The sequence below is a fragment of the Mus musculus genome, chromosome X (assembly GCF_000001635.26).
Source record: "Mus musculus strain C57BL/6J chromosome X, GRCm38.p6 C57BL/6J".
In the NCBI taxonomy this organism is placed as follows: domain Eukaryota; kingdom Metazoa; phylum Chordata; class Mammalia; order Rodentia; family Muridae; genus Mus; species Mus musculus.
This window is the reverse complement of record NC_000086.7, coordinates 141,699,496-141,709,167: the sequence shown is the minus strand read 5'-3', so window position 1 is coordinate 141,709,167 and position 9,672 is coordinate 141,699,496.

The following is a 9,672-nucleotide window of genomic DNA, read 5'->3' as shown; positions in this document are numbered from 1 at the left end:
TGTCATTTCCAGGAAAATGAGTACTGTTTCTTTAAAACATAAAACCTTTCAGAACACTTGTCGGATAAAAGATGACTAAGTACACACTGGTTAAGCACATCCAGTGACTGTTTGGAAAAACATTAATAGGTGCTAATTGACCTCAGAAGACATCTTGGAAAAGCACCAAAATGCGCTTAAGAAATGTTTTGCAAACAAAGCTGACATAAGTCATAACCTGAAAATAAATGTGAGCATGAGAATGTATGCGGGTAAGTCAGAACATGGCCCCTCATTTACAAAATGTGCAAAAGTGAAATTATGCAAAATTAATGCATGGAATGAGGTTGGGCTGAATTCTGTTTTAGAAAATCCAATTCATTTTCCCTCCAAGATATGCATGTTAATAGATGCTGGCTTTCACGCAGCTACCTTAAGTCCCAGCTTGCTGCTTAAGTGTACTTCAGAGATAAGGAATGCAACTGAGCTGTATAAAATGAGACAACTTCCCTTCCGTCTCTTGTGCATGATAAATGCTAAAGCAATTAGGAACCACTGTTGCATGCTACATTGGAATTTGTCAGCAACACACAGTGCTGTGCTATGTAAATGGGGTAAACTTACACAAAGTCTTCAGAATTTAGGAGGAAACCACTGACTTCACTTAATATTAAGCATTTGGGTTCGTACAACTGAACTAGAAGCAATCACCTCCCTGAGTTTACAATCTCAGAATATCAATTAAAGTGTCTTCTATGTCACTGGCAGCATTCTGGATTAGCATTTCAACTAACAAAGGGACCAAGGAAATATTAAAATGGAAAGCAGATTCTTAGATGTCACCAGAAAAAAAAAAGAGGCATATAATTCTTTCTATATTTCAAAACTAGCAACCCCCAAGAAAATTTTCAACATTTTGCATTGTGTATCTCATTTTCAGGGAACACGTGTGTGCACAACCTTTAAATATTAGTTTGGAATTCTGTCTTTGCTGTTTTCATCTTTTCACCAGTGAATTAGAAAACATATGAATGAGCTTGCTTTTGTGCTCTGTCTCTTCCCTCTTATATTAAGACCAAAAGTGTTGAAGGTTGTATTCAGTTAGAGTCACAACTAAACGTATTAGGCATAATACATATAGCCCATGTCACCCAAAAACAGCTTGTTTTACGAGCCAGCCAGATCTTTTTATGGAGGTGTGGCTTTGATGTAATCAATCACCATGTCCAGCATCATATAGGAACTAAAATGATGTTTTTCTCTCCCTCTCTTCATTGACGACTCTGAACCCGAACAAAAATATGTTACTCAGGACATTCTTAGTTGTAAACTCAAAGAATTTAAAACAAGAAAAAGAGGGTACATACTAGGGGTAGGGAGAAAGTGTAAAACGGGAGGGGTTCTGAGGAATCTGGGAGTAGAATAGGGGAGGAGTAAAATCCAAGTCTAACAGCATATATGTATGAAAGGGCACAAGGAAATCCAGTATTTTGCACACTAGTTTAAAAAGTAATTTTTTAACAATCAAAAAGAAAAAATTCTACCTTTCACATGGATGGAAAAAGTGAAACTATACCCCGTGTTGCTATAGTTAATTGGGAAAGTGCCTTAATTGAAACTCCAATTTTAAAAGTGCAACTGAGATAAAAGATTGAGAAATAAAAAGCTTTCAAAAGGCTTCCAACTCTGGCAAAGTTGGAGAATATTCATTCTCCTGCCTCAACAAGGAGATGAAAATATGGATCAAAGCTGTGCAAAAGAGGTTGGACATGAAGCAATCACCAGTTTTACATTAGAAAGGTTTGAACAATTAATTTTAAAGGCAGAATGTATACAAAACAATCTAATCATATGTTATCTAGCAGAGATACATTTAGAACCTAAACATAGGGATAGTCACAGTACAGTAGAAAGTAAGTCATGAACACAAGCCAACAAGATACCCAGAGTGGTATTTAATCTAAAAACAAGACAAAGAGTAAACAAACAAAAACCGGGATTTTGGAGAAAAAGTTGCTACTACAGAAACAGAAAAGTATTTTGAACCATAAAAATATAACACACACACACACATGCAACTGAACAATAAGAGTTAAAGAACTTAATACCCACCTTTCAGTAATGGATAAAACATCTGGGAAGAGATCAACAAGAAAGTAGAAGAGGGGCTGCAGAGCTGCTCAGGAGTTAAGAGCACTGGATGCACTTGCAGAGGACCTTCGTTCAATTCCCAACACATACATAGTAGCTAAAAAAAAAAAAAAAAAAAAAAACATCATCTCAACCCCCCTCCCCAGCTCCAGGGGTTCAGTTATCTTCTTCTGGTTGCCAAGGGGACCAAGAACATGGGTGATATACATACAGACATACATGCAGTCAAAACACTTTCACACAAAATTAAAAATAATGCATCGTTTAAAAAAGACAGCAGAAGATTTCAACGACACTGTGTTCAAATGAGACCCAATAGAGTTCTAAAAAATTACGTCTTTTATTTTTTGTTATAATATAACATTATTTCCCTTTCCTTTCCTCCCTGCAAATGGATAAGAATATCTGTTGCCCTATGAAGGGCCATGCCATTAAAGAAAACTGACTCTCCTTCCCCCAACATCTGTCATTTGCCAATAGCTCCAATCTTAGAGGTGGAGCTTTGTGCCCTGTCTCAGTGCTGGGATTTTGTTTGGCTTGAGTTTGCACAGGTCTTGTGAATGCCATCAAAATTTATATGATTTCAGCCATGAAACTGCCATGCTGTGTGTGGAAAACAGCTTTATTTTAGTAATACCCTATCTCACTCTTAGAATGATTTTGTCAGTCCCCCTTTCTACAATGACCCCTGAACCTTTTTTTGTGGGGGAGTGATATAAATGTTCCAATTAAGTCTGAGCATTCTACCATCTCTTATTCTCTACCGTTGGAATACCATACATACAAGAGTATATATACAAATTAGACTTGATATTTTAAAGAGGACATAAAGTTGGTGGATAAAGAAGGGCAATTGGATCTGGGATAAGTTGGGGGAGGGGTGAATATGACAAAAACACATTAGAATAAATTCTCAACGAGTTTTTTTTAAATGAGGAAAAAAATAAGTTTCCACGTTAAAGTAAATAAATACAAATAAAGCTGACCAATGCTTACAGGTACCAGTAGCCATGATTTAGAGGGAATTACTTACAAATAAATGTCTGAATTGAAAATCAGAAAGAACAGATGAGGCAAGGGCTCAGGTGGTAATAGCACTTGCTGCCAAGCCTGACGATTTTAAACTCCATCACCTGTGGCCCACATGGTGGAAGGAGAAATCAGACTTCTATAAGCTGGCCTCTGATTTCCACATGTGAACCGTGATGCTCATATGCTCCCTCAACCACAAATAATGACATAAATTTTTGAGGCAACAAGAGGTGGGTAGAGAGGTTCCTTAATGGTTTCTTCCAGAGGACCTGAGTTCAGTTCCCAGCACACATGTCTGGTGGCTCACAACTGCCCATAACTCCTATAACTCCAATTTCAAGAGATCTGACACCTTCCCCTGGCCTCTGTGAGAATGTATACAAGTGGCATATATTCATATGCATAATAATAATAATAATAATAATAATAATAATAATAATAATGCTAAACCTTTTAAAATGCTGTAAAGACAGAAAGCACTCAAATCAAAAACCTAAATTTTACTTTAAAGAATTAGTAAAGACCCCATAGGAGGGACAACAATATCAACCAACCAGACTTCCCAGAGCTCCGAGGGACTAAACCACCAACCAAAGAGTATACATGGAGGGACCCATGGCTCCAACTGCATATGTAGCAGAGGATGACCTTGTTGGACATCAATGGGAGAAGAATCCTTTGGTCCTGTGGAGGATTGATGCCCCAGCATAGAATGCTAAGGTTGTGAGGCAGTGGTGGGCGGATGGAGGAGCACTGTCATAGAATCAGGGGGAGGGAGGATGGGATGGTGACCAGAAAGAGGGATAACATTTGAAGTTGAAATAAATAAAATAACCAATAAAAAAAGAATTAGTAAAGAACGAACACTACACTTGATCTTAGCCAAAAGGCCTAGAAGCAATGCAGAGCTTGGGGAGTCCTGAGGAGGAGCAGAAGGAAAAGGAGGAGAAAGAAGAGGAGAAGAAGGAGAAAGAGGAAGAAGGATCAGAGGAACCAGAGGGGTAAGGGACACACTGTAAAAATAGGCTCCATACATATACCCAAAAGATGCCCTACCAGGCCACAGGGGCACATGTACCACTATGTTCATAGCTGCCTTATTTGTTATAGCCAGAAGCTGGAAACAACCCAGATATCCCATGTCAGAAGAATGGATACAGAAAAGGTGATTCATTTGCATAATGACATACTACTCATGAGTTTTGCAGGCAAATGGATGGAACTAGAAAATATCATCCTGAGTGAGGTAAGACAGACCCAAAAGGGCATGCATGCTATGTACTCACTAATAAGTGGATATTAGCCAAAAACAAAAACAAAAACAAAAACAACAACAACAACACAACAAAACAGAATACCCAGGATACAATCCACAGAATTCAAGGTTAACAAGATGAAGGGCCCAAGTGAAGATTCTTCAATCCCACTTAGGACAAAGAAGAAAGCAATCATGGGGTGGGGGTGGGGGCAGAGAGAGGGGGTACATGAGGGGACAGGGAGGGGAAAAGGGGAACATGATTAAGTATTGGGGGAGGGGAATAGGACTGAAGCCCTGGGGACCAGCAGAAAGAATGGAAATAGGCAACCTTGGGAGGTAGGAGGTGGAAGAACCCTCTAGAGTGTACTGAAGAGACTTTCAGGGAGGTGAGAGACTTTCAGGACTCAAAGGGAGGGACCTTAAATGCCCTACAGTGGGGAGAGGGAATTTGTAGGGCCCAACTCCAGCAGAAAGACGGCATAAAGTGAGGGATAGGGTTGCCATCCCACAGTCAAAACTCTGATCCATAATTGTTCCTGCCTGAAAGAATTACGGGGATGGAAAAGGAAAGGAGCCTGAGGAAAAGAAGGTCCAGTGACAGACCCAAAGTGGGATCCAGCTCAAGGGGAGGCCCCAAGGCCTGACACTGTTACTGTTTTGGAGTGTTCACAAAAAGGGATCTATCATGATTGCCCTTCAAAAGACCCAACAAGCAGCTGAAAGAGTCAGATGCAGATATATACATCCAACCAATAGACAGAAGCAGCTGACCCCTGTTGAATTAGGGAAGGCTGAAAGAAGCTGAGGAGAAGGGCGACCCTGTAGTCTCAATTAATCTAATCTCTCAGCCACTGAGCCACCAACCAGGCAGCATACACTTGCTAATATGAGGCCCCTGACACATATACATCAGAGGACTGCTGGGTCTGGGTTCAGTCAGAGATGATGCACCTAACTCTCAAGACACTTGAGGCCCCAGGGAGTGAGGTGGTCTGGTGAGGGGTGGCGGGTAGGGTGGAATCTGAGGGATGAGGAGGTATGGGCTGAGGAACAGTCAAAGGGCAGACTGGGAGGGGATAACGACTGGACTGTAAAAAAAGAAATGATCATAATAGTAATAATAATAGTAATAATAATAATAATAATGTCCACAGAATCAACCAACTGGAGCTCATCGGAACTCACAGAGTTCAGAGAGGCTGTAGGAGCATGACCTAGGTCCTCTGCATATATGTTATGGCTGGGTAACTTCATGTTCTTATAGGATTCCTAACAGTGGAGCAGAGACTGTCCCTGACTCTTTTGCCTATTTGTGTGACCCCTTTCCTCCTACTGACTTGCCCTGTCCAGCTTCCATGTGAGGGTTTGTGCCTAGTCTTATTGTAACTTCTTATGCCATGTTTGGTTGATATCTCTGGGTGTTCTGCTCTTTTCTGAAGGGAGGAGGATGGGGGTTGATCTGGTGGAGAGAAAAATAAAAAAAGAAATTAAAGATATAGAAGAATTGAAAAACAAAGACAGAATTAGTAAAGAAAAAACCAACTTAGCTGCAATAAGCTGAAGAAAATAATAAAACATAGAGCAAAAACCAATGTAGATAACAGAGAATTAACAACATTGAAAGTTGGATCTTGAAAAAAAAGTCAACAAGTGTTACATCTCTGTTTAAATTAGGAATGAATGTAATATTATTAATATTAAAGATATAATAATGGCTACTAAAGAACACTATGAAAGATTGTATGCTAATCAGTTAAATGCATTGGATAAAATAGACCAAATTACAGAAGGATATGAACTGCCAAAATTGATGCAAATAAATGGAAACTGTACAAACATAATAAATAACAAGACAGATCAATACTTAATAGGTCAAGAGAGATAGTTTGAGTGGTAAGTCATATTACATCTAAAGGACAATTAACAGTGGTTCTTCACAAGAGTCTCACCCATAGAAATAAATGAAAAAGTAGGCAAAATGTGTCAATGTCTCTGAGGTATAAGGGATCAAAGCAGGATCCTTTGGCATGACAGACAAGTACATTACATCTCCAGTCCTCATCATTTCAATTTAATAGTGTACTGGATTTTACAGCCTGTCCAATCAAGGAAATATAATATAATATAATATAATATATGTAAAAGAAGAAAAATTGATCCATTTGCATATAACACAATCTTATATAAAGAAAACCACAAAAAATAAAAAAATAATGCTAGAGCTAATAAACGTGTTGACTAAAGTTTCAGAATACATTGCTAATATATGAGAGACAGACAGACAAACAAACTTGTATTCTTAAACAGTAGCAATGAAAAAAAATCTGTAAAAGATATTGGTAACTATCCAATTTATAGTAACATCAAAAAGGATAAAATACTTATGAACAAACTGATACACAAATAAGACTGTGAAAACTACAAAATGTCATTTAGGAAATGAAAGAAACTATAGAAATGGAAAAATACAGGTTCAGAGGTCAAAAGACTTAATAGTGTTAAAAGACATCATTTCTCAAAGTGATAAACAGGTTCAATGCGATCTATCAGAATTATAGTTGTCTTCTGTTTTTTCTTTTTTTTTTTCAGTAATTGATAAGCCAGGCCTAACATTCATATAGAATTGCAAGGAGGCTTGAACATCAAAAAGTCTTGAAAATGAAAAACAAAGTTGGAAAATTTACAATATATTGTTCTAAAACTGACTAAAAAGTTGCACTAATCAAGATGGAACGATCCTGTCACAAAGCAGATGTGTAGATAAATCAGACGGTATACATGTTCAGAGATAAATGCATGTATCAATGAATAATTGAGTTTTATATAGCCACTGATACAATTAGATGAAGAATCTCCTTTTCTACAATTGCAATTGAGATGGCTAGATAGTTAATGTAAAAGAAGTTAGACCTTTATCTCATGCTATGCATAAAAAATAATGCAAAATTGAGCTAAGTGTAATTAAGTGTAAATAACTAAGTGTAAGAGTTACACTCATGTGTCCTTCTTACCAGTTGGAACATCTTCTGGATATATGCCCAGGAGAGGTATTGCGGGATCCTCCAGTAGTACTATGTCCGATTTTCTGAGGAACCGCCAGACTTATTTCCAGAGTGGTTGTACAAGCTTGCAATCCCACCAACAATGGAGGAGTGTTCCTCTTTCTCCACATCCTCGCCAGCATCTGCTGTCACCTGAATTTTTTATCTTAGCCATTCTGAGTGGTGTGAGGTGGATTCTCAGGGTTGTTTTGATTTGCACTTCTCTGATGATTAAGCATGCTGAACATTTTTTCAGGTGCTTCTCAGCCATTTGGTATTCCTCAGGTGAGAATTCTTTGTTTAGCTCTGAGCCCCATTTTTAATGGGGTTATTTGATTTTCTGGAGTCCACCTTCTTGAGTTCTTTATATATATATATTGGATATTAGTCCCCTATCTGATTTAGGATAGGTAAAGATCCTTTCCCAATCTGTTGGTGGTCTTTTTGTCTTGTTGATGGTGTCTTTTGCCTTGCAGAAGCTTTGTAATTTTATGAGGTCCCATTTGTCGATTCTTGATCTTACAGCACAAGCCATTGCTGTTCTATTCAGGAATTTCCCCCCTCTGCCCATATCTTCGAGGCTTTTCCCCACTTTCTCCTCTATAAGTTTCACTGTCTCTGGTTTTATGTGGAGTTCTCTGATCCACTTAGATTTGACCTTAGTACAAGGAGATAGGAATGCAATTCGCATTCTTCTACATGATAACCGCCAGTTGTGCTAAGACCATTTGTTGAAAATGCTGTCTTTTTTTCCACTGGATAGTTTTAGCTCCCTTGTCAAAGATCAAGTGACCATAGGTGTGTGGGTTCATTTCTTGGTCTTCAATTCTATTCCTTTGGTATATTTGTCTGTCACTATACCAATACCATGCAGTTTTTATCACAATTGCTCTGTAGTACAACTTTAGGTCAGGCATGGTGATTCCACCAGAGGTTCTTTTATCCTTGAGAAGAGTTTTTGCTATCCTAGGTTTTTTTGTTATTCCAGATGAATTTGCAAATTGCCCTTTCTAGTGCTCCACTATGTTCATAGCAGCCTTATTTATAATAGCCAGAAGCTGGAATGTCCCTCAACAGAGGAATGGATACAGAAAAATGTGGTACATTCACACAATGGAGTACTACTCAACTATTAAAAAGAATGAATTTATGAAATTCCTAGGCAAATGGATGGACCTGGAGGGCATCATCCTGAGTGAAGTAACCCAATCACAAAAGAACACACATGATATGTACTCATTGATAAGTGGATATTACCCCAGAAACTTAGAATACCCAAGATACAAGATACAATTTGCAAAACACATGAAACTCAAGAGGAACGAAGACCAAAGTGTGGACACTTTGCCCCTTCTTAGAATTGGGAACAAAACACCCATGGAAGGAGTTACAGAGACAAAGTTTGGAGCTGAGACGAAAGGATGGACCATCTAGAGACTGCCATACCCGGAGAATCCATCCCATAATCAGCCTCCAAATGTAGACACCATTGCATACACCAACAAGATTTTGCTGAAAGGACCCCGATACAGCTGTCTCTTTTGAGCTGTGTTTGTGTGTGATACAGCTGTGTTTGCTGGGGCCTGGCAAACACAGAAGTGGATGCTCACAGTCAGCTATTGGATGGATCACAGGGCCCCCAATGGAGGAGCTAGAGAAAGTACCCAAGGAGCTAAAGGGATCTGCAACCCTATAGGTGGAACAACAATATGAACTAACCAGTATCCCCAGAGCTCGTGACTCTAGCTGCATATGTATCAGAAGATGGCCTAGTCAGCCATCATTGGGAAGAGAAGCCCTTGGTCTAGCAAACTTTATATGCCTCAGTATGGGGTAACACCAGAGCCAAGAAGTAGGAGTGGGTGGGGAGGGGAGTGGGTGGGGGGCATCTGGGGGACTTTTGGGATAGCATTTGAAATGTAAATGAAGAAAATACCTAATTAAAAAAATAAATTAAAAAATAAAAAATATGTACACTCATATAATTCTTAGAAGAATGTATACCCTAAGACCAAGAAAGGATTGATCGGATATAACAGCAATTGAAAAGAAACAAGAAGAAAAATAGCTGAATAAGATTTCCACAAATTTCAAATATCTTGTTTTTTTTTAACTTTTTAAAAAAATTGTCTCTTTATTATTAGATGTTTTCTTTATTTACATTTCAAATGCTATCCCCTTTCCTGGTTTCCCCTCTGAAAACCCCTATAC